The sequence below is a fragment of the Anolis sagrei genome, chromosome 1, assembly GCF_037176765.1.
Source record: "Anolis sagrei isolate rAnoSag1 chromosome 1, rAnoSag1.mat, whole genome shotgun sequence".
In the NCBI taxonomy this organism is placed as follows: domain Eukaryota; kingdom Metazoa; phylum Chordata; class Lepidosauria; order Squamata; family Dactyloidae; genus Anolis; species Anolis sagrei.
In genome coordinates this window covers 110,414,310-110,438,136 of record NC_090021.1, presented here as the reverse complement: position 1 = coordinate 110,438,136, position 23,827 = coordinate 110,414,310, and positions in this window count along the sequence as shown.

Here is a 23,827-nt window from a genome sequence, read left to right as displayed (position 1 = left end):
CAGCTCTGAGAAATAGGGAGGTTCTGGAAGGTCTCTGTACATGTTGATGGGAGGAGGCCTATGTTTAGCTCAGAGTTGGGGAAAGTACGGTCCAAGGGCCACTTTTATGGCACTTTCAGAATGCAATTTTAAAATCTTTTCCCCCTCCACTTGCCCACCCATTCCCCAAATATATGGGTGAAATTTTGCCAGGATTTTTGGCCAAGAGGAGTCTTTTGACTTCATCACAAAGGTAGCCAGATTTGCCATGCATCATGGCAATTCCATCAGTCTGTCAGGGGGCGTGGGGAACCCTGGAACCCGACACCCCATATCACCTGATTCATCTGAGTCCCCATCCCACGGGGGGAAGCGTTGACCACCCAGCTTCCCCCCATTGTTCCTGGTGCAACTTTTTACATTGCCTCAAACCACCAGGCCAACCTAGGTGGACTCTCTAAATGGCTTGCTTCAAAGGGACAACTTACAACTATTTTTCCCACCATGAGGGAGACTCTGTTTATCTCTGACATCACAGGGAGTCCCCAGTCAACGAAAGCCCAGATCTTAACTTGATCACTTTTCAGTCAATTAGAGGATGTAGTGGGTCTGTTGAATGGCTGTCGAAGGAGATAAAATGTCTTGCACCGTGTTGCAAGGGGATGTCCAATTCCTTTTTTTCCAGAGACTATGTATCAGACATCCTTTCTTTTCCTGATGCCTTCAAACCCATTTTGTGTGTTAATCTGGTTTAAAAGTGGCAAGCCATGCCAGTTGATGGATCCACACCACTCCTAAAGCGGTTAGTTGAATTTTGGCATCAGACCTAACAAAACATTACAGAAACATGACAGAGGATGGGTTAGTGAATTTGGTGTCACACATTTTTTTTAAAAAAAAATGTTTTGAAGGGTGCTGTATTGTGAGTGTGTCAATCTCCTAGGATCCAATGCAATCCCTTAACCCCCTACAGTTGCACACCACTGATTTGCATTGTACCACCCCTTGTATACTTCAAAGTCTTTATGTCTAGGAGAAATCTATGAACCAAAGAAGGATCACTGTCAAAATCCAAGAGGGGGATGTGGCCTTCAGACCAAATACAAACACTTTTCCACTGAACCTACCAAGCCTTTCCTCCTGCTGCTATCTATCCCTCCCCACACAAAAAACCCAAATCTGGCTGAACTCCACTCTGCTTTTTAGGCAATTCCTCTCAATACCAAGAGGTTCCAACCATCCTCTTTTATCTATCTCTTTCATTATATTGCAACTTTCTCCCAAGCTGAGATTCAAGGTGACTTACAAAAAAGGCACATATAGTGAAAAGTATGTAAGATTAAGATTTAAAACATATTAAATAGCAGAATGAACACCAATTAAAATCTAACATTAAACAGATTAAAAAACAGTACAGCATCATAAAAGTCAAAGGAAAACAAAGTAGCCATTCTAACTTCAAAACAATCAGAAGAAATTAACCCCAAAAGGAGCCAGAATTGATGTAAATGCCCCCCCCCCTTATAGTCCAAAAATTACAGCCAAGTGCTGTGACCCTTTGGAACACCACTATGATGCCATTCTATATAGATTCCTCTTATTCAGCTCCTCTGGCTTACTAATGCTCTACATGCCTTTCTTTGCATTCGACATAATGAGATGTAATTTGCTGGTTTAGTAAGCTTCTAACTCAATAATGGCCAAGAAGTAAACAAAGACCTGCTAAACAGAAACAACAGTTACTCAGAAAACAGAACATAATCACTGTCTGAAAAACATAAAAACCAAATAGCAGCCAACCTGATAACAGAGTTTAACATACATCTTAATCAGCATCACCTGAAGTTGCATATAATTCTTAAAGATCCTAATCTTTAAGAATTATATCTTAGGGCATGTCTATACTAATGAAAACAAACCTATTTAGCACTGCATTTCCCCTGTCCACAGTAATTCTGCAGCACAAACATCACATATAACTTGATGAGATTGCTACATATTTTCCCCTGATGAAGTCATTATTTATTACAGAGAGATTCACATTTCCAGTCCTTCATATTATTTTTAGTCACATGGTCATGGCTGCCCTACTTTCTTTTTGATCCCATCATGCATGCATAGATATTCTCTATTAAGCTGAGGTGTGATAATAGCAATATACTGCTATACTAGTACTAGTATGCACATACCTTTGTTTTTTAAAAATAAAATTCAATCTGGGAAAGAGTCACTTCTTGGTGGGAATAGTTTCCTCTCATCAACCAGGACTACTTACAACCAACTCCATTCACCAAGAACAATGTGAGTGGAGTTATTGTGATGTTACCTGGCCAGACACACACCAAAATAAATAAATAAATCTGTATTTCTGGGAAAACTGTAGGGTAAAAGGTAAGTTTTTTTAAAAAAATAAATAAATTGAAGCTCAAATGACTGCATTGCAAGTGAATTGTCAATGGTGTTTTTCAGGATTGCAGTGCCTATAACTTGAGTACAATTTTACATCAGTGTAGACCCATGGGATAACAAGAAAAGGACCATAAGCCACTGACTCTCAGTATAGTCTCCCTTGCCACCAGAGAGTGCAGAAGGCTCATCCTTCTGCTGAAGGTGCAGAAGGGTCAGCTCTCCTCATACACCCCAGATCCCTATTAGGGCACTCCCATTCATTGATAATACCTATGCCATATCCAGAACCCATGCTAACTGGCCCAAGGTGTGACAAAATTACATATATAAATATATATTTACAAGATACAAACCTGAACTACAATAGATAGGATGTCTCTAAGGCATGGGTTCCCAAAGTGTGCTTCACAGAATCTTTGGGGCTCAGTGAGTGATTGTGAGGGGCTCCATGTCAGGAGGTGCCATGCTGTTTCCCCCCCCCCTCCTCTTTCTCTCTGGGCTGGTGTAAGAGCATGTGGCGATGTCACCATGCTGCTTCCCTCTTCCTCCCCTTCTTCTTCCTCCTCCTCCTGCTTCCTGGGTCAGCATAAAGGTGCATGGCTGGAGCTCCATGATGCTTTCCTCCTCGCCCTCTTCCTTCTTCTCCTCTCCCCCTTCCCTTTCTCCACTTTAGTTATGCAGGCTGCTAGATGTGTGGTGTATCCAATGAGAAGCTGCCCTAAGGCTGCCCCTCAGAGCAAATTGCTTGGAAGGAGCAGGTTGCTGTGCAAAAGCAGAAAAGCCAAGCGCTCCGAGCTCAGACACTGCCAGCAGAGATCACAGGAGCAGACCTGGGACAAGGAGCCATTGAGCCAGGTAACTAGTCAGGCAGTAAAAAGGAGAGAGAGGAGAGTTGGAAGAAAAATGAGCTTGACTTTCATTAACCAGGGGAACAATAATAATGTGTGTGCTCTGGGCATTAAAAGAAGACATGGTGAGGAGAGTGATTTCAGGGAATTTCTGCTAAACTCTGACAAACTACAGCAAGACGCAGGTACCTTGTTCACATTAACTTCGCATGCCCATGTAACATTGAAACATTTTTCAAATATCCTAATTAGTTGTTATATCATACTGTAGAGTTAAATAATGAATAATTTTGTCTCCAGTATTTATTTACTGTTGTTTCCATTACTAATATGTAAACCTTATATATACCTTATTATTCATACTTCTGTATACATATCATGTGTAATATGCCACACAGAACATAGACAGATAGAACTAAACACTAAGCATTTCTTGAGGTTCCATGACAACATTTTGCTCCAAAAAGGGCTCCATGGCTGAAAAAGTTTGAAAACGTCTGCTCTAAGGGATGACTGTTTAGGGCCCGTCCAAACAGTACCTTTATTGCAGTATCTACCACAATAAAGGAGGGGCTGTCCAGACAATGTTATCGACAGTTCCGAATTAATTTGCTACAAACCAGGAAAACCCTGGTATGTAGTAAATTAATTAGATAGTGGGTTTATTCCACGGCTTCTTGGAAGGCATGAGATAAACCCACTATTTCTGGTTGTCAACTGTAGAATACTACAGTCTAGATGGTACTCCCAGTCCAGACAGTATTCCCAGTAAACTGTGGGAATATCCACCCCTCCCCTGAAGCCCCCAGACCCCTTAGAAAAGTAATAAAAACTTACGCGGCCTACATTACAAGCTTCGGCCAGCTCTCCCGGCATGTACCAAGAGAGCGCGTGGGGGGGGGGGGAATCGCTCCCCCCATTCTCCTGGCACATCATTTCTTCATGTCGAGAGAACAGAGCGAAGCTTGTAACGGAGGCTGCAAAAGTTTTTATTTTCTAAAGGGTCTGGGGGCTTCGGGGGAGAGGGGTAGTGCCTCCAGATGTTCTCTCAGGCTAGTCCCAAGATAACATCTGAACACCCACCCCAAAAGTGTGCACTTTCTGGGGTGCATGTGGACAGCCTCCCAGAAACATCCAAATTTTTAAAATGCAGATGCTTCTGGGATAAAAGGCTGTCTGGATCCACCCTTAGAATTTAAGCAGTCAGATAAGAACCTTTTTACCCAATAAAAGAGATAACTATCTATACACTCTGGCTGAGAGTTCAGCCAATGAATTCAAACCTGGAGGTTTGAACTCATTGGCTGGAAGTTCCTGACATTTCTTCTGGGGCTGCAATGAGAATGCACAGGTCCTATGAAAGTGCTACTCAGATTGCCATGGGAGTGGCTACCCCATCTTCTCTGCTATGTGTGGACCACAAATCAGTTGCACAGTAGATGAAAAGGTAGCATTATGATGTATATGAGAGATCATGATATCTTTTTTTCATCTACACTATGTTTTCAAAGGTTGTGGTAGAGAGTATATATCTCTGGGGACCCTTTTCTAATTTTACCCAAGGTAGAATTCTGCAAGGCAGAACAGTAGTGTTTGAGCATCTGTGGAGACCAGAGTCCAATTTTCTACTTGGCCATGGAAACACACTGGGTGACCTTGGGTGACTCATATTCTCAGTCCCAGAAACTCCCATGATAGGGTTACCTTTGCATCATCATAACTCAGGAACAACTTGGAGGTACACACGAAGAATAAGTCTAGAGGCCAAATAGTATCTGAAGACAAGGGTGAAGCTTACCCTTCAGACAGGGAACATTTCAGTCAAGGGGAAGCTTCCTACCTTATTAATTTCCCAATTGCTTCCTTCTGTTTGAGGAAAAAATTCTGTATCCCATGTAGCCTACTCATGACCCCTAAAGTAACCTGATTGCTCAGGTGGGTTAGGTGATGTTATTCCATTACCAGTATTGAAGTAATACTTCTGAAAGTCCAGCTGATTTCTATATGTGGGATGGAAAGGTGACACCATTTTATTTTTAATCCCAGGCAGCAAATTATCTTGAGATAATCCTACCTGGACAAAAGCCTCATAATGTGTATTAGTCCACCGTTTGTTTTTTTTTTTTGTCTGCAGAAGCTGCGGGAAGAAAAAGGTCAAGCTGAAGTAGATGCCTGAAAAACTTTTGATGTAAGCAGTATACACTTATGCACCAAAATAGCTCATAAATTAATCTCATAGTCCAAATAAATGCAGATGTCAGTTCCCCGGGGAATCCGCTAATGTTTTTAAAGCTATGGATTATACAGTTTTATATATTTTTTAAAATCCCACATAATGTGAAATGATTGCAACTTATTTCCTTGTGTCAAAACTTGTGAACTCTGATGCTGGATTAATTTAGGAGTTTTAATAATGCTTGTCAGCATGTATTTCTATATTGCTTTTCAAAATGACAAGGTTTCTGAATATTTTATGATACTATCCATAGAAATTTAAAATGTTCCATCTTTTCTAATTTTATTCATTTTAAACAGTAGGCATGAAATAGCCAATATTCAATTAACCTTTATGAAAGCAACTTACTTTGTCTTGGCCTTATCTATTGATGAGCAAGTATTGCTATGGAGAAAGGAGATTATTTTACCCCCCCCCCCCCCCCGATAATTCTACAAAGGCTAGATATATTTTTGGTTTTGTTAACAAAAAAAAATTCCAAATATGTTCATGGTTATTACTAGCAGCAACTGCTTAACTGGCAACCAGTAAGAGGTCTATCTAAAATAATTTAAATTAGCATTCCATGTATTATATTCACCAGAGTTTTAAAATATTAATAAGAGAAATTATTGTTTATATTCATACACCATTTCATTCAGGTCAATAGATAAAACAGAACTATAGTTTATTCTTCACAAAGTGTGAGTCAATGTGATATAGTATTGCATTCTGTAGTTGAAATTCAAGCTCCAATTCAATCCATGAAATTTGCTGCTTAAGCTACATCAAAAAGTTGCTGTATGGATAAAAACATGGAAGAGGAGATACCCACGTATATCACCTTGAGCTTATTTGAAGGAAATATGAGATATAAATATACATTAGAATAATGCATAAATGGAATGTATCATTAATTTTCAGAATGTAACAGAATTTAGAAGCAAACTAGAACTGTTGCTTGTCCTATTTGTATGGAAGGGTCATTGCAGACAAGGCAAACTGTATAATATGATGGAAGGTCCCACTACTACAGTAGATAAAAATAGACCTATGACAAATCTATTCACAAGAGATCATACTTTCCCCCAGAAATTATTTGTCCCAGCCATTTAAACATACAAACAAATCACACAACATAGTAACAAATATAAATCTTTATTTGTATCCCACCATCATCTCCCCAGGGGAACTTGGAGTGGCTCACAGAAGCACTATGGTGCCGAATCTGAACCACAATACACAGCATACAAGTACACAAATATATAAAATAAGTATAAAAGCAATAATGTATGTTAAATCCCAGTAAAAATTATAAGAATTATAAAAAAAAATCCTAAAATGCAGTAAAACCTGTGAATAAGATAACCATCAGCAATAACAAAGTGCGGAGTGGCACAGTCGGGTCATTGGGCTGGCTAGAATTACACATGCTCAAAGGCCTGTTGGAGGAGCCATGTTTTTAAACTTGTCTGAAAGGCCCGAAGGATGGGGACAAGTCTAATTTCTTTAGGAAGGGAATTCCAGAGCCGGAATTACATAAACCCTATTCATGTGTTTTGTTATCAATGCAAGATGAAGGCAGGAAGGCTCTGCCCTCCATGTGTCCTTTTTGCACTGAGGATCTTCATTCATTGAGCAAGAAGACATAAAAATACATGGTTGTGTTATCTTGGATTTTCCGAATTCTACATAAAACAAAGTTTGACCACCCCCCCCCCCCCCCCTTTTGGGACTATAACTCTCAGAGTTTCTTAATTTCAGGCAAGTGGATACTAGGAGTCATATAGTCTCCTACCCCCAAAATGATTTATCCAGCTCTGACTTTACAGGTTTCCTTGCAATCAGAAACCTAATTGTACTAAATTGGTGTTAGTTATGAGATTTATGTGTGGATTCAGTTAAATGTACTTAATTTTTTCCTTGAAAATATTGTGCTCAAGGCAAGAAGGTATGAAGAGGAATGGAGACAGGCCATCATACACAGTAGGTAAGAATGTTTGATTTCAGATATTGTTGAAAAACTTGTTTCTTCAGTGTTAAGAAATGCCAGTGAGAAGAATCCTGGGTAGAAGACTGAAGCACTGCAGTTTGAAACTTCTTTCATGCAAAGTAAATATGTACAGAAAACAGCATTTTTGATGGGAAACAGCACTGTGTGCAAAAAATATGGTTTCCTATATGGAAAATGCCATTTTCTGCACAAAAATACTATATGTGAAAATTTCACAGTCTTGAACTGAAAATAGCTGTGAAAGTTATGAAGTCTTTCTATCAGCAAGTAAAAAATGGATAAAAATATTCATTGTTTCCTTTAAGAAGAAAATTACTAAAAAAAAATACACACTTCATGTGTAGGAAAATTATATGAGTGCAAGGCAAGCTCATATAATCTTGAAGCCCAATATCACAGGATACATTTGTTTCTTGACAAATATGATTTCCTGTGCCATCAACTTTCAGTGCAACTTTATATATTGCTGTACTACCTATGTTATCTACGTTGCTGAAGTTATGTCAGCCAACCAGACTATCACTAAAGTCAGCTTTTTTATTAGGAAGAAGAAGTCTAAGTGAGATAGAAGACAGATCAGACATGGGCAAACTTCAGCCGTCCAGCTGTTTTGGACTTCAACTCCCTCAATTCCTAACAGCCTATAAGATGGCTAGGATTTCCGTGAGTGGAAGTCCAAAACACCTGGAGGGTCGAAGTTTACCCATGCCTGAGATAGATGAAATAATATTTGGAATTTGCAGAGCTGGTGTTTCTACAGAGAAAATATCCTCATCTGAAGATCTCCAATATTTATGAAAATCAAGAAGAAATTAAGAGCTCTGAAGGGGTGCAACTGGCATATCAGATAAAACTCATGCTGTGCCAGCCTTCTGCTACGTGGAATTCTCTAAGTGTTTTAGAATCTAGCAATTTTCTCTAGCTCCAAATAGCATGGCCAAAACTCAGGTAAAATGAGAGTTATAGGTCTAAACATCAGGATAATACAACGTTAATGAAGGCTAGGCTGCATCTTCCGATGCATAATTTTCAATTGCTAGTTGAAAAAAATATCCTTTGATATTCTTTACAAAAACAGACTCCGGCTGCTATGTAGTAATTTTGGTTATCACTGTTATTGCTCTTAGATGGACAGAGCAATAAACCTTTACTTCCAAAGCTTATTAATTGTCTATTTATCCAACTACTTACATTCTTAAACAGTGTTTAAGTACTCTCTTTATACCTACTGGAGACTGGTCACATTGCTGTTTTTGCAGCACAAAATGGAAGGCTATGTGGAGTTTTTTAAAAAAAATGAAAGTTTGGTTTTCTTTACCGGAAAAAACAAACAAAACCATGCTTGCTTTTAACCAGTAAGCAAATGAAGATTGGTTCTCTGCAGATGTAATATTAAATTGTGGTGCCCCTCTTCTCATGATGTGATATACCTTTAAAGAGTTATAATTCATCTGAATTATGAATGGAATCAGGTCACTTCAGACTAGTCCAGATCAAGTGTGAATTGGATCTCATCTCCCCAAAACAGAACTGGATGAGTCCAAATTGTTTTGGAACAATCTGACTCTCTGGGCAAAGTCAGAATCCAGACAGTGAGCTTTTCTAGAATAGTGCAAAAGTACATGCCTTTTCACAACATAGTCCCTTGGATTTTGCATTATTGGCTACATCAATAATGACCATTTAGGTCAGTTTAGAGGTGGATCATCTCCATGGTAGCTAAACATGACATGGAGCTTATCCTGAGTAATGTGGAACAAGGCAACTATAATGTAGTCTTGTCATGTATTGACCCAAGTCAGGGAAAGTCTGAATTCAGACTATTCCCCAACTTTGGGTCTATTAGAACACGGGAAAAATGGGATAGCAGTGGGGCAATCACTGCCCCCCTCCACCTAGTCCTTGTTGCAACGAGCCGACTAAAACAAATCAAGAGAGCAGGATTTTTCAGCTACTGGAGATGGTGTAGTTAACTGCCCTGTCCCTGAGATACAGGCCTGCCATGGGGGCTCCTGGAGATGATCGGGTTAACTGTGTTGTTCCTGATGCAGCGTCTCTTCTTTCTTCCTTCTGGCAGCAGTATCCATTATTTCTGGAAAACTTCTCTAGACCTCTCTACCAGTGTGTGCCCTGCTGGGAACTTGCTTTCTTAGCAGCACTTGCATTAGGTGGGCATTGAAAAGCCTTTGAGCTCCTGTTTGTGTCCATGCTCTGATTGGCTGAGAAAGGACACAACTGGCAACTACAATTCCCAGAATCCTCTCTTGTAGTTTGCCTTATTTTAAAAAATGTTAAGGTAAAAACTTAGACTTTCAATAAATTAGGAGATTGATGAATTATTCTGAAAATTGTCAGGCCTGCAGTTGTAAATGGAGTCTACAACTGAAATAGGTTTCATGCAGATGGGCCTAAAATGACTGAGAAACAATCCTCTAAATTTCCCCATTGTAGCCAATGGGCTGAATATTTTCCGAATGGAAAGCCTCCACCCCCCCCCCCCCCCTCCACACACATTTCAGCAATTCCCCAGTAAACAGAATGAGGAGCTAGCCAAAACTGAGGCTGAGAATTGCATGGTTTTGTGCTGAATTGCATACCCCTACTCTCTGGCTGCAACATGGCTCTGGAAAAGGAAAGCGAGAAGAGGAGGGATTCACCATTCAGTACCCTTCTGCCCAGCTGATGCCACTGCAGGTAGGATACACGTCATGGCTAGAGACTATCTTCACTGTCATCCCATGTTCCCAGCCATTTTGAATGGGGAAAGTCCAATTATAATTGTTTATTCAATGATATTTAATACAGTATAGTCTCTTTTATCCAACATAAATGGGCCGGCAGAACATTGGATAAGCAAAAGTGTTAGATAACAAGGAAGGATTAAGAAAAAGTCTATTAAACGTCAAATTAGGTTATGATTTTACAAATTAAGCACCAAAACATAATGTTTTACAACAAATTGACAGAAAAAGCAGTTCAGTACATGGTAACATTATGTATCAATTACTGTATTTATGAATTTAGTACCAAAACATTGCAATGTATTGAAACAACTGTGGATCTGGATGGGAGGCAGACTGCATTGGATAATACAGAATGTTGGATGAGCAAAGGTTGGATAAGCGAGACTCTACTGTAATGCTAAATTTTTATCTGGCTTCCTCAGCAATTACCAAAAACAACCTGGGATTAGATGCACACCACTCATACCAGCCCATCTAGTACTCTATCACTGAATGCTCCACAACAATTCTGTAAGGTAGAGGGACAGCTAGGAAAACTGTCCAAGGGACCAGAAGGAAGAGCTATGGATAGAGAAAGGGACAATAGATGGAAGATCTTGAGAAATGGAAGTGGGGTGGGAAGGGCGGGGAAAACAAACACCCAGGTATTCCAAAAGAGAAAGGAGAAGCCCATAGCAGCTCCATACAACACAGTAGCAGCTCCTTTCTTACCAGAATAATTGTTGTTGCTATTTTCTTTTCTACCTCTTGTCAGGATATTGTCTATATGGCCTGTATTTCATCCCAGGGATTCTCAATAATTAGACTTACAAAAAGATAGTGTGTGGTACTCCTAAGAAAACTCAAATATTTGGGAAAGCTTCCTAGACAGCAATTTTAGCTCTGGAAATGAAGACATGTTCAAGGAAAAGGTAATATATGGACATCTTAGTTAAGTTGCACCCTACACCAGCTATTTCAGGGCAGTTCTTTAATATCTCTCTGAGATTGGTGCAAAGGAATAATGTTTTTAGCTTGACAGTGTTGTCGTTGGAAGAAATTATGGGATTTTCACTCTGATGCAGCTGGGAACTAATTACAGAAAGTGCCACCAAGCTCAGAAAGAAACCACTCTTCACCACTGGAATGTTTGCTGCCCATGGAGGAAGGACTGAGATTGAAGTGCTTGTTTTTCATTTGTCTTGGAAATCATTTATCTTTGTGCATTGGGATAAACATCCCATTTGTAAGAATGATAAAAAACAATCTCCCTCATATAAACTAATGTTCCTTTATCATACACAAACAGATGACATTTATATTGCCCAAGACTTCCCTACTATGGTTAGGAAAAACCATTATGTAAATATTCATCTTCCCACAAAAAGTGAATGCATTTTGGCAATGAGTGGGAAAAAGTCTTCATTGTTCACTGTTGGTTTTCTTATGCAAGGTATTTTGCAGCTGTTATAGGAGAAGAACAAACATTTTCTTTGGAGCAAAGTGAAGGAATGTGTGTAGGTTTATAATAACTAACAGGTAGTACAATTTACACTATTTGTGTTCTTCTTTTCCTGTGATCATTGTTATGAGTCAAGGCTTGTGCATATGAATAATGATGCAAGAAGACTTAAAAAATTATGCAAAAATGAATCATATTAAAATTATCAATAAAAAGTAACTATTCTAATACTTCTTGTTTTCTTAATGTATCAGCTAAACCAACATTCACATGCTTTTTCACCTAAGCACATTATCTGCACAATATCTGAAACCTTGGAGCACTTGCATGCTGTGAAGAACTAGCCTAAAGCCACATGGGGGGAGTCCAGCACCTTCCCACATCACACTCCAGAAAACTGGGCCAGTGCTGGTGGGAAATGGCAACAGTTCTTGAATATACCCTTTAATATTTCACTGATGAAAACTAACATTTATGGCCAAACAACATCAGTGTGTGGTCGAGGGGAAGAGATTATTTGTGAGGAAAGACACACAAACTCAAAGAGGTTGCAGCAGTTTGCTTTTATCCAAGTATATGGAGAAGGGCTCAATTCTCTTGCCTTTTCTCCTGGTTGAGTTAAGTGAGTACAGGGTACTTTTGCAGTTTGAATTCAGTTTTCACCAGTTAAAGTAAACTGATATTGAAAGGGGGAAAAGGAGAAGCAGAGAAACTGGGCAGAGAAAGAGGAACAGAGGATTCATTGGAAGCATCTTTGCCAAATCAAGATATTTGAAGGGTATATCATTTTACTTGACAGCGTCAAAGCCAGAAATCTCAAGTCATCTTGGGGAGGTTAATATGGTGCCTTCTCCCAAATGGACTTTTGATATCTTGTATTAGCTGGAGATGGAGGAGATGGAAGTGCTCAACAATTGCACAAAAAATCTCAATATCCACTCAGGTTTCATTCTAGGACCCACCATAGATACAAAATCTATGGATGCTCAAGTCCCATGATATATCGTAGCAAAGTAAAATGGCCCTTTGTTTTATGAATTTTTCTATAAATATTTTCAATTCGTGGATGGTTGAATCCATGGATATTGATTTCATGGATGAGGAGGGCTGACTGTAAGTTCACTGCATTTAAGGACTGGAAGAAAGTCTCCAGTTATTCACAGAGGGTATCCATAAAGTTTTTTCCATGAAAAGAAAATATTAGGGATAAGTCCTTTCATTTACCCACTGAGCACACTGCAAATAATTTTAAATGTTTCCATGAACAACGTGGGTGCCTGTACAAATTAATGGATGCAATGTTTGTGTAAGCAATAAACAACTGGGAAAATTATGATATGCGTGCTTGTTTTGTAAATAAAATATGAGTTGTGAAATTAGTAATTTTCCCTTTCTATAGCACAAAAGATTGAGATTGCAGCACTGAAGGACTAGGTAAGTAACTTCCTATGTACATAACCTTGATTCTTAAGGGTCTAGCACAAAAAAGCATTGTTATACAAAAGCGTTGGCTGAGGAAGTTGTTTGTTTAATACAGAATGTATAAGTAATTGGTTCCAAATAACTAGTTTGATACTAGAACTTGTAAATGACTACTTGTATGTTTTCTCCCTGCTCCTCCAACTAGGGAACATTATGAACAAAATTCAGACAGAAAATTCATATATGTAAGTATCCCTTGTGCATATAGATGTGGGGCTTTTTGGGGTACTGCAAGGGTTAGTATACCTGTCCTTTCCTCCTCTATGGATTGTCACCTTGTCATGGTGAGGGGGCTTGCGTATTCCAATGAACCTGCAAGTGAAGCCGTTGGAGTCATGTACTCCCAGGACTCATTCCATGCTATATGGTGGGCAAGCAGGATCACATGCAGGGGACGATCCAGACCAGGAACAATCAGCAGACAGCAGCATGGTACATGTTGCAATTGCTATGAAGGCGGAAGAAGGCTGCAACTGATAAGAAGCCACCATCGTCATGTTAACCATGTGTAAAGATGCCACCAATTTGTAACAATTTGTAAAGGAGCTACCACTTTGTAAGGACTTACTAAATTGATAACACAACTAATAGCTTGTGATGTTGATTTGGTCCTTCTTTAATGTGTAGCGTGGCTTAACTTGAAAGTATTTGTAACAGAGACTTAGCTTTAGAAGAAGCTGTAACAAGTTTATTGAAGTATAGAAGAAGCTTGATGGTTTCAGTGTTTCTTAATTCTTAGAGGCACATATCTTCAGAGGTGACATTTATAACATTTCATAAAACAACTCTTAAGAGGACTATTCCTTCCACTAAACAGGTTTCAAACTTATTTTCCTTCAAAATGCGTTTCTTTCTTTAACAGATTACTTCAGGCACAAGCTTATTCTTTCCTTATGTTATTTCTGTTGCAGTAAAGATTCTTATTAGGGTTCTCTCCCCCTTTTGCTCATACACTAATAATATAAATAAGTCAACTTGACCTATCTAAACTACACAGGCTAAAAGCCAAAACCTTCCTGATTCTCCACACAGTGGAATCAGCCTTTCCCTGTAGTTCTTAGAGTACAGACTACCTTACTGGTTCTCAACACACAAGAGAACCAGCCTTCCCTATAGTTTGCTGATTACAGACTAAAAGTTTTAAAATGGCTGCTCTGTCAAGTGGCAGTTGGCTCTGCCCCTTTTCCATGGCAACCCAGCTCAAAATGAGTTGAGCTGGCTACCATCCCCCCGCCCAGTTATGTTAGTTTAAATACTTACCCTTTTAAACACCTATCTATTATTATACATAACTGTAGATTAAAACTCACACCTCACCACACCATGGCACTGGATGGGCACCTCATTCTGTAAAGACTGTGTGTTGATCAGCTGTGCACTGATCTCCACACATTAAATAACCTCATGCACAGGCATCTTCCAAGAAAAATAAAACAAAACCAACAAGAGCCCCATGGTGATCAGCGAGTGGCAACGGGGGCAGGACTGTGATGCTCCTAGTCACAGACTGGCACATGGGTGGTGGATATGGATTCAGTTGTTCTACCTCAAGGTCTGAGGCAGTTGAGTAGTCTGGCAGCTGTATCCATGACTGAGCATGGGGAGGGGGCTAGAAAAGGTGTCCTAAACATAATCTGCCTCTCTTATCCCTGACTGGACTGTCACATCAAGAATAGTCACCACCTTGTGGCCAAAAAGAATTGAACTTCCAATTCAAGAATGGAAAATGTTGCTGGACAGGAAAAGAGATTTAAAGATAGCCTTGAAGCCAACCTTAAAAACTGTGGCATAGATACTTAGAACTGCGAAGCTCTGGCCCTTGAGCATTCTAACTGGAGCTCAAAGATGGCCAATAGTGCTGTGGAATTCAAAGAGGCATGAATGGAGGGCGAAAGGGAGAAATGTGTCAAGAGGAAGGCACATCAAGACAACTCTGATCGGGACTGCCTACCATCTGGAAATTGATGTCCTCACTGTGGAAGAACATGCAAATAGGTCTCTACAGTTATTTATGGACCCTCCACCAAGACCCTACACTTGGAAGGCAATCATACTTTGATACCGATTATGATGATGGTGATGACTTGTCCTCCCTAGGGCTTACTACACATGCATTAAAATCCAGAGGTGGTATTGGCTAACTGACTTTTAGCCAAAATGGAGGTGGAATCAGATTAAGCACTGGAAAACACGTGTTTAAAAGGTCTTCTTCAAATCTGATTCCTCTTCTCAAAACAGCTAATCAGTTGATCCGCTGTTTTGAGAGGAGGAATCAGATTGCAAACACACATGGCTCAGGGAAGCAGAAGGGAAAAGGAAACACAAATTCTTTTACACAAATTCTTAAAGAGAGCTTGACTTAAGAATTGGGAAAAAAACAGAGATGTGAGGGAAGGTTTTTTTTTTTAAAAAAAAATTTGCTCTGTTATGTGCTGGATCACATATGTACATATGCGTATCTCTGGATTTAATTCCATTTGCAGGATGTCCCCTGTCTGTTCTCCATCTTAATCCATATTAAAAAAAATAGCTGTGAGGATGGCAGAGAACGATGTACTAGGATTCAGCTCTCCCTTTCTGGATTGCCGCTCAGGTACCACATTTTTAAAACTCAGTTCCCTGTCCCACTTTTAGGGTTGGAAGTGCCCTCAGCAAAGTCCGAAAGCTCCCTTCTCAATTCAGTGTAAAGCCCTGAAGTCAACTCATTCAATTCTATACGGTGGGCAAGAAGGATCAGATAATTACCTGGTTTGTGTTTTAATGATAGATGCCTTGAATCCTGATGGTTAGTCTAAACTGGAATTGACCCATTGAATCAATGGATCAATAGTGAGTCAATACACAGATCTTCCTATTTAAACAAGCCTTTGGAATTTACTAGCTGATATAGTGCAATGGATAGGTTTTAATGTCCTTGTCCTTGTTTCAGGCATATTGCATACAATTATTTTTTAAAATAATATTTTTTGGAATGCTTTAACTGTAATGTCTTAATTTAAGATGTGAGCTATTTTGGGTGTCCTATGGGAGAAAAGTAGGATATAAAGTTTGGGATGGCAATGGAGACTCACCTCCCGGGTAGTCCCAAGACTACACGGAAGGGAGTCTCTACAGGCTCAATACCCCAATAGACCCGAGCCTTTCAGGAAGGCCCAGATGTAATGGGGTATCTGCTTAATTTGGAACAAACTAGGAAAACCTTGGTTTGTTCCAAATTAATTCATTTTCACAGGAGGTGTCATTGGACTCCTCTGGTAAAAACCAAGACAGGTCCTAGTTTTTGGGCATGTCTGGATGGTCCCATAGTTACTTTTGAAAAAATCACCTGTAAGTCTTATGAGAGGCGAGGGGAGTTGGAGCTTGGAATAATGACTGCAATTAATTGTGTCTCAAAAGCAACTTTCCAAACTCTGATCTGGTGCTAAACCTAGTGGGGGAGAATTGCATTTTTTAAAAGAAAATCTCTCCTTCTCTTTGCATTATGGAATACATAAGAGTCCCTGGGTATTATGAGATAGAAAAGAGAACATGTGAAAGGTGTGACCATTCACAGCAGCCACCTTGTATCTGTGATGTAACTGGACATTAAAAATATATCACAACCCATATGGTTAGTCAGATTGGATAAATGGAATTAAACATAGAAGGAAGAGAAGAACAATATGGCAAAGATGCTGTAACTCTTGTGCGTGGGCCCCAGAAGTCATTTCACTGTATTCACAATAATTTTCTTTCTAAAATAAGAAATGAATACAATAAAAATGGAAAAGAATACACAGATGGTCCAGGATTTCTGGCTGTGTTTTCTAACTCCTGGGTATTATTCTTGACATTTTGAATCCTCAACTTTGAATGTGTACCTTTTAAAAAAAACCACACACCCAGTTATCATTACTTATTTACTAATATGCCAACAATGCATTTTTAAAAGTTGGATATTTCTGTTGACCTAGATTGTTTACAAGCTAAATCAGATCAGATCAAGTCAAAAGGCATAGAAGGGCTGGGGAGGAAAACCCTAGGAAAAGAAATAAAAACTAAATTTCTTAAAGTCCATTCAAGAAGGTTTAGATTTTTTTTCAGTCCTTGGGATTAATGTATCTGAAATGGGAAACAGAAGCAGTCAATTCTAATTTCTGATGCCCAAAATGTAACTCAGGACATTTGAATCAATATGATTCTTCTTCCCAAAGTGGAAGCTCTTCTCAACCCAAAGCATATTTCTGTATGAATAGGAACATACATTTAAAGGCTTCCTAGTTATATTTTTAAAAGGATTATCATGTATAGTTTAAGCACATTGGCTCCAGTCAGACTTTCTGCTGAGCACAATGAAGTTGGAAGAACAAAAGGAGAGGCAACCAAGGCTCTCTTCACTGGGCTTGAAAGATCTACATCACCAGTATCCATCAACTTCCATGGTTGCCCCTACATTGTAGAGTTAATACAGTTTGACACCACTGTTACCACAGTGGGTCAATGCTATGGAATCCTGGGAGTTGCAGTTTGTAAGGCAGAGTAGGCAAAAGGTCTTGCAAAAGTACAACTCCCAGGATTCTATAGCATTGAGCCATGGTGGTTAAAGTGGTGTAAAACTTCATTAAGTCTACAGTGTAGACTTAATGAAGTTAAGGGCTACTAAAAGGCTCTTGGGGGCAATTATTTGACCGTGACAGCTCTATAGGGCATAAAAATGGCTCTGGGGTCCTCCTCCTCATCACCATCATCCTCCTCCTCATCATGATGTCTTGAGGTGGGTTACAACATATATGGCATACAGACTGCATTTAGGTCACCATTAATACAAAGGGAATTTGGTGAATCAACACTTATATAACTCCTATAAACTCCATAGGTTTACTACAGCTGGAAACAAACAATTGCATATATATTCTTTAAAGTAGGGGTGCTCAATTATGCTACGACAGTGTTTTTCACAGCCTGCACTCCTGACATCCTGTACCATACCACAGTGTCAAAATTGTATCAAAAAAGGAGTTGGGAGTCTATGAGCCACACTTTCCTTACCTCTTATCTAGACATTTGAGCTTCAGCAAATAGACATCCTGCTGTAAGCATTGCTCATATCCACTGGTCACTCTCAGTACCACTCTGTAAACCCAAATTGCATATTGTTAAAATCTAATGAAAATTAGGCTTAACCAAGAACCGCAACACATTAAGGCTGGGAATTGCCACACAATGACCTGGAGACCTGGGAGAGCTTTGTTGGGCCCTGCTGCAGGAGAGATCCTGGGGCCTGAGTATTTGCTATTCAATTTTGCTGCCTGATCAGCCCTGGGCTTTGCCACAAGGAGACCTGCAGCCACACTCTCATTCCAGCCAGCTGGCCCAGCAGCCTCCAAGGAGAGAACACAGCCTTGATGCATGGCTACTTTAACAGCCACACTGCCCATCACCCAGCTGCTGGAACACCTGCACGGGGTGCCTCCATGGCCCCCACTGCTTCACTGCATGGCTATTTTAATGGCCATGCCGCCCATCTTCCAAATATTGGAACACCTGTGCGCATGCCCTGCCTCACCTGTTGCCTGCTGCTTCTGGCTGCTTATTCCATCAGCGCACTTTGGGATTAAATGTTTACTTTTAAGATGTTTTATTGTATTGTTACTGAATTGTTTAATCGATTGTTTAATTGATATGTCAGCAGCCCACTTCAGTTGGGATTGAATGTTTACTTTTAAGCTTTTTATTGTATTTACTAGCTGTACCCGGCCACGCGTTGCTGTGACCCTCAGAAAACAGAGGATTTGCAGACATGAAACAATCTGGGCTAGGGAACTCCTCCCACCAAAGGTTTCCTGCTGGCTAGTAGAAGCCAGGCTTTTAAGGTGCAACGTTATGCAAATGTAATCCAGGTGGCCAATTGCACATTCACACTTGGCTTAAGTAGAAATAATTTTTCCCACCCTAGACCTTTCCCATATCTATAAATAGAAGCCTGAACATAATTAAAGCATTCTGATTAATCACAAAAACAATATGTTTGGGGGAGTATGGACAAACGGATGATGGGATTTGGAGTACCTTCAACTGATTCAGCTCAGACTTCCACAGACCACTAAGATCCCCATGAATGACAGGTCTGAACCAAACTTGGCACACAGAACCTCCATGACCAGCAGAAAATACTGGAGGGGTTCCTAGTAATAGGATCCTAGTGTTGCAAGAGACCTCCAAGGGCAGTCTCTCCCAACTCTAGGGCTCTCTGATTCTATATTCTTCTCTTCCCTTCACCAGTTCCCCCTTTCTTTCATTCTTTGTTCCTTCCCTTCCTCTTCCATTCCTTTCCTCTCCCATCCCTGCCTTCTTCCATTCCTTCCTCTTGTTTTCCTTCTTTCCCTTCCATTCATATTTTTCTCTTCACCAATCCTTTTCTTCCTTTCTTCTCTCCTTTCCCTTTCCTTTCCTTCCTTCATCCTCCTTTCCTTCTCCTTTTCCTTCCCATCATATTCTTCCCTTCCCTTCACCAGTCTCCCCCTTCCTTCCTTCCTTCCTTCCTTCCTTCCTTCCTTCCTTCCTTCCTTCCTTCCTTCCTTCCCTCTCCCATCCCTGCCTCCTTCCCTCCTTTCCTCTTTCTTTCCTTCTACCTTTCCTTCCATTCATAATCTTCTCTTCACCAGTCCTTTTCTTCCTTTCTTCTTTTCTTTCCCTTTCTTTCCCTTCCTTCCTTCCTTGGCAATTTGTAAGGGATTTGGGGGGGGGGGTTGAAAGTGGGGATGTGGAGCCCAAGTGGGGGAGTTGCTGTTCTTCTCACAGTTCTCATCTTCCTTTCACCCAATGGGTCTCGGGGGGAGGGGGGGGCGATGAGCAGCCGCTGCTGCAGGCAGGCTTGCTTTGCAATCTGGTCTTGGAGGGGAGGGTTGCCTGGGGGGCCTCTTGGGCCTCATGGAGCCACTGCTGTGGTTCCAGCTGCAGCCGGGGCTTTCCTTGCCAAGCCTCCACGCCCTCCCTCCATCTGGCCAGATCTTCTCCTTCCTTCCTTCTTTACTTTCCTCAATCCCTCCCCTTCCCAAAAGAAAGAGGACTCTGCCTTAGTGCATGGAAATGGACTCCATGGCGAGGCTTCTCTTCCCTCACAACAGTTGGTGCATCATTCTTCTCGCGTGCTGGCGAGGGAGGCTTTTGCGCATGCTCTGTAAGGTATTTTTCTTTTTGGGGAGTTTTAAGTTATTTCCCTTTCATTTTTAAGGTTTTTTGTTTGAAATATATAGATTGGATTAGAATGTCTTTTGCTGCCAAATTTGGTGCTAAGTCGCCCAGTGGTTTTTGAGTTATGTTAATCTCACAAACAAACATTACATTTTTATTTATATAGATACTTGAATTGTTCAATTGATATGTTATGTTTATTATTGTAGTTTACATTGATATACTAATTGTTTAAATTGATATATCATGTGTATTATTATATGTGTTGGGCGGCATTGTATGCCATGGTCTGTAAGCCACCCTGAGTTCTCCATTGGGGTGAGAAGGATGGGGTATAGTATAGTATAATGTGGTGAATCCAGCAGGGCCTGGCATGGGGGATGGGAACCCATTGCCTCATGCCCCACATCACCCACCTTCCTATTTACCTTATCCCATGGGGGGAAGTGTTGCTGTCTAACTCCCCCCCCCCATGGTTTTCTATGCAACCCAGGAAGCCTCCCATGTTGCCACCACTGCCTCCTACGACACTTCCACTTCACTTGAGGACTGGAGCCCCTTTGGAAGTAGATTGACATTGTGCAATGGGAGTGGCAGACTCCTTGCCTCAAGCAAAGTGCAAGTGTCATAGGATGGGCAATTTTGCCCAACTGATTAAGTTGATATTTGCATGCTTTTCATTTGAATGTTGGTGAAACACACTGTACTGCTGAAGTCCTTTTTCACTGGTGTTTACTTTTGCAAAGGTATGTATGTTCCTTTCCCTCAAATGAAGGAAATATCTTATTTATATGCATGCTGCAGGTGGGCATCAAAGCTATTTACCTCCAGCACCAGTATTTTTGTGGAGCCTGGCAGTAGAAAGAAAAGAGATGAGAAGCTGTGCTGTAGCAAATCAATTGTGTATGTGTGTTAATGGATACACGTTTTGTAAAACTATTTTTAAAAAGATGTTTAATTTTTTTTATTTTCAGGGGAAAATGTTTTGCTATGTGCCATATGCTATTGTAACAGCATTTTACTAAGTACCAAAACCCCATCAATATCTCAGAACACAAAGTTATTTTATCATTTTCAATGCGTGATACAAATTTAATGAAATTCTCTCACAGAGAGAGTGCATAAGGTACTTTGGGAGACTCTGGAGAAAGCAAAGTGAATGGAATAGCAATGCTTCATGAAAATGAGTTAGAATAGTTGGTCTCCTAACCAGCAAACAGTATTTTCAAACATGAAGGGAAAAATAAGTGGCAGAGACCTAACATGGAATAAGAGGCATATATTCTACATCAGATACAGCCATGGTCAATCCAAGGGAGTCTCCAGTTCATCTGGTTTGTAAAAACAAGGGAAAAGAAATGATCTTGTTGTGTAATGATTATCATGGGAAGCACATTGCAGGACAGGAAAGACCTTCCTTCTGTCCCCAGTGACCAGAACTCTGGGGTCTACTTTTGGATATGCAAGCTTCATTTGGCTGTCTTCTTATGAACCTGCATAATAAGAGCAAAGTTTGCAACATTTATTTTCTTGCAAATCCTTAAACTGCTTTTTCACTTTGAACTCGGGATTTTATTGCACAAAGCCACTATTCCATGGTGGTTGTGTTATCATAGATAGCAGATACATACTGGGATGAGCACCTTCAATGTCACACTTCTCATCATTTGTGCAATTGCACTAATTAAACAACCTAGATTCCCATGATTGTACTTTCACATACTTCAGAAGTCCAACTTTCCACACTTCTGCTACTTCGGAATGTTTATTTTAAAAGGTCTTTTGCAGTTTCAGCAATGAAAAACAAAACAAAAAAGCAAGAAATAATGGCTAAGTATTAGATAAACAGAAAACAAATCAAGAATATTGATGGGGAGAGGAGTGCCTGATGTCACTTCCTGCATGCTGGCACAGAAGAAGAAGGGACCCATCACACAAGATGGAAACATTGAGGGATTGTGAGCTATTGATGGGTTTTCTCGTCAATAGCAAGGGAGAGATTTATTGATGAGAGAAGGGAGGCAGACAGACAGTGAGATATGCAGAGCATTGTGTGACAGGGACTGGCACCAAAGGTGATGGTCCAGTTTCAAAGTCAGTTTGCCTGCCTTGTGTGTGGTAAAGTTCCTCAATCTTCAGCAATGGAAACAATTTGAAGGCAAAGAGGTAAAGTAGAGACGAGAAAGTGGAACAACAGAGGATAAATCAGTACTGTTTATGCCAAACCAGGACAGTTAGAACACATAACCCCCATGACCCTCTTTACGTCCTGGTGCAGTTTGGGGGAGGTGAACCACGGATTATGGGATTTGTAGTACTTTCAAAAGGATTGGTTTCCAGGGACTACTGTGGCCCCCAACAAAGACCGATAAAGACCAAACTTGGCACACCGAGCCCCCATGACCCACTCTACATCCTACTGAGGTTTGGAGGAGGGCAGACCATGGATGATGGAACTTGAAGTACCTCCACTCACTTTCTGAGACCACTGAGACCCTCATCCAATGACTGAACAAGACCAAACTTGGCACACATAACCCCCATGATACCTTTTATGTCCTGGGGAGGTTTGGGGGAGGGCGGACAATGGATGATGGGATTTGTAGTACTTTCCAACACTTCAGTTCCCACAAACCACTACGGCCCCCAACAATGACCAATAAAGACCAAACTTGGCACACAGAGCACCCATGACCCATTCTACATGCTATTACACTGTGGAGGAGGATGGACTATGGATGATGGGACTTGAAGTATTTCCACTCATTTCCTGAGACCGCTATGACTCTCATCCAATGACTGATCAAGACCAAACTTGGCACACATATACCCCATGACCCTCTCTACATCCTGGTGCAGTTTGGAGGAGGATGGACCATGGATGATGGGACTTGAAGTACCTCCACTCCCTTCCCAAGACTGCTGTGACCCTCATCCAATGACTAATCAAGACCAAACTTGGCACACAGAGCCCTCATTACTCATTCTACATGCTGGTGCCATTTCAGGCATGCTGGACCATGGATGATGGGACTTGAAGTACCTCCACTCCCTTCCCAAGACTGTTGTGACCCTCATCCAATGACTGATCAAGACCAAAGTTGGCACACACAGTCCCCATGACCCACTCTATATCCTGGTACAGTTTCAAGGATGGACCATGGATGATGGGACTTCAAGTGCCTCCATTCACTTCCTGAGACAGCTGTGACCCTCATCCAATGACTGATCAAGATCAAACTTGGCACACAGAGCCCTCAAGACCCACTCTACATCCTGGTGCAGTTTGGAGGAGGATGGACCATGGATGATGGGACTTGCAGTACCTTCACTGACTCCCTGAGAGCACTGCGAGCCATATAAATAACTGATAAAGACCAACCTTGATAAACAATTCCAGCCAGCACCTGGTCCCCAAGCATATATATATATATATATATATATATATATATATATATATATGAGAGAGAGAGAGAGAGAGAGAGAGATGCCTCTGCGTATTCTGAAATCACCTCATATATA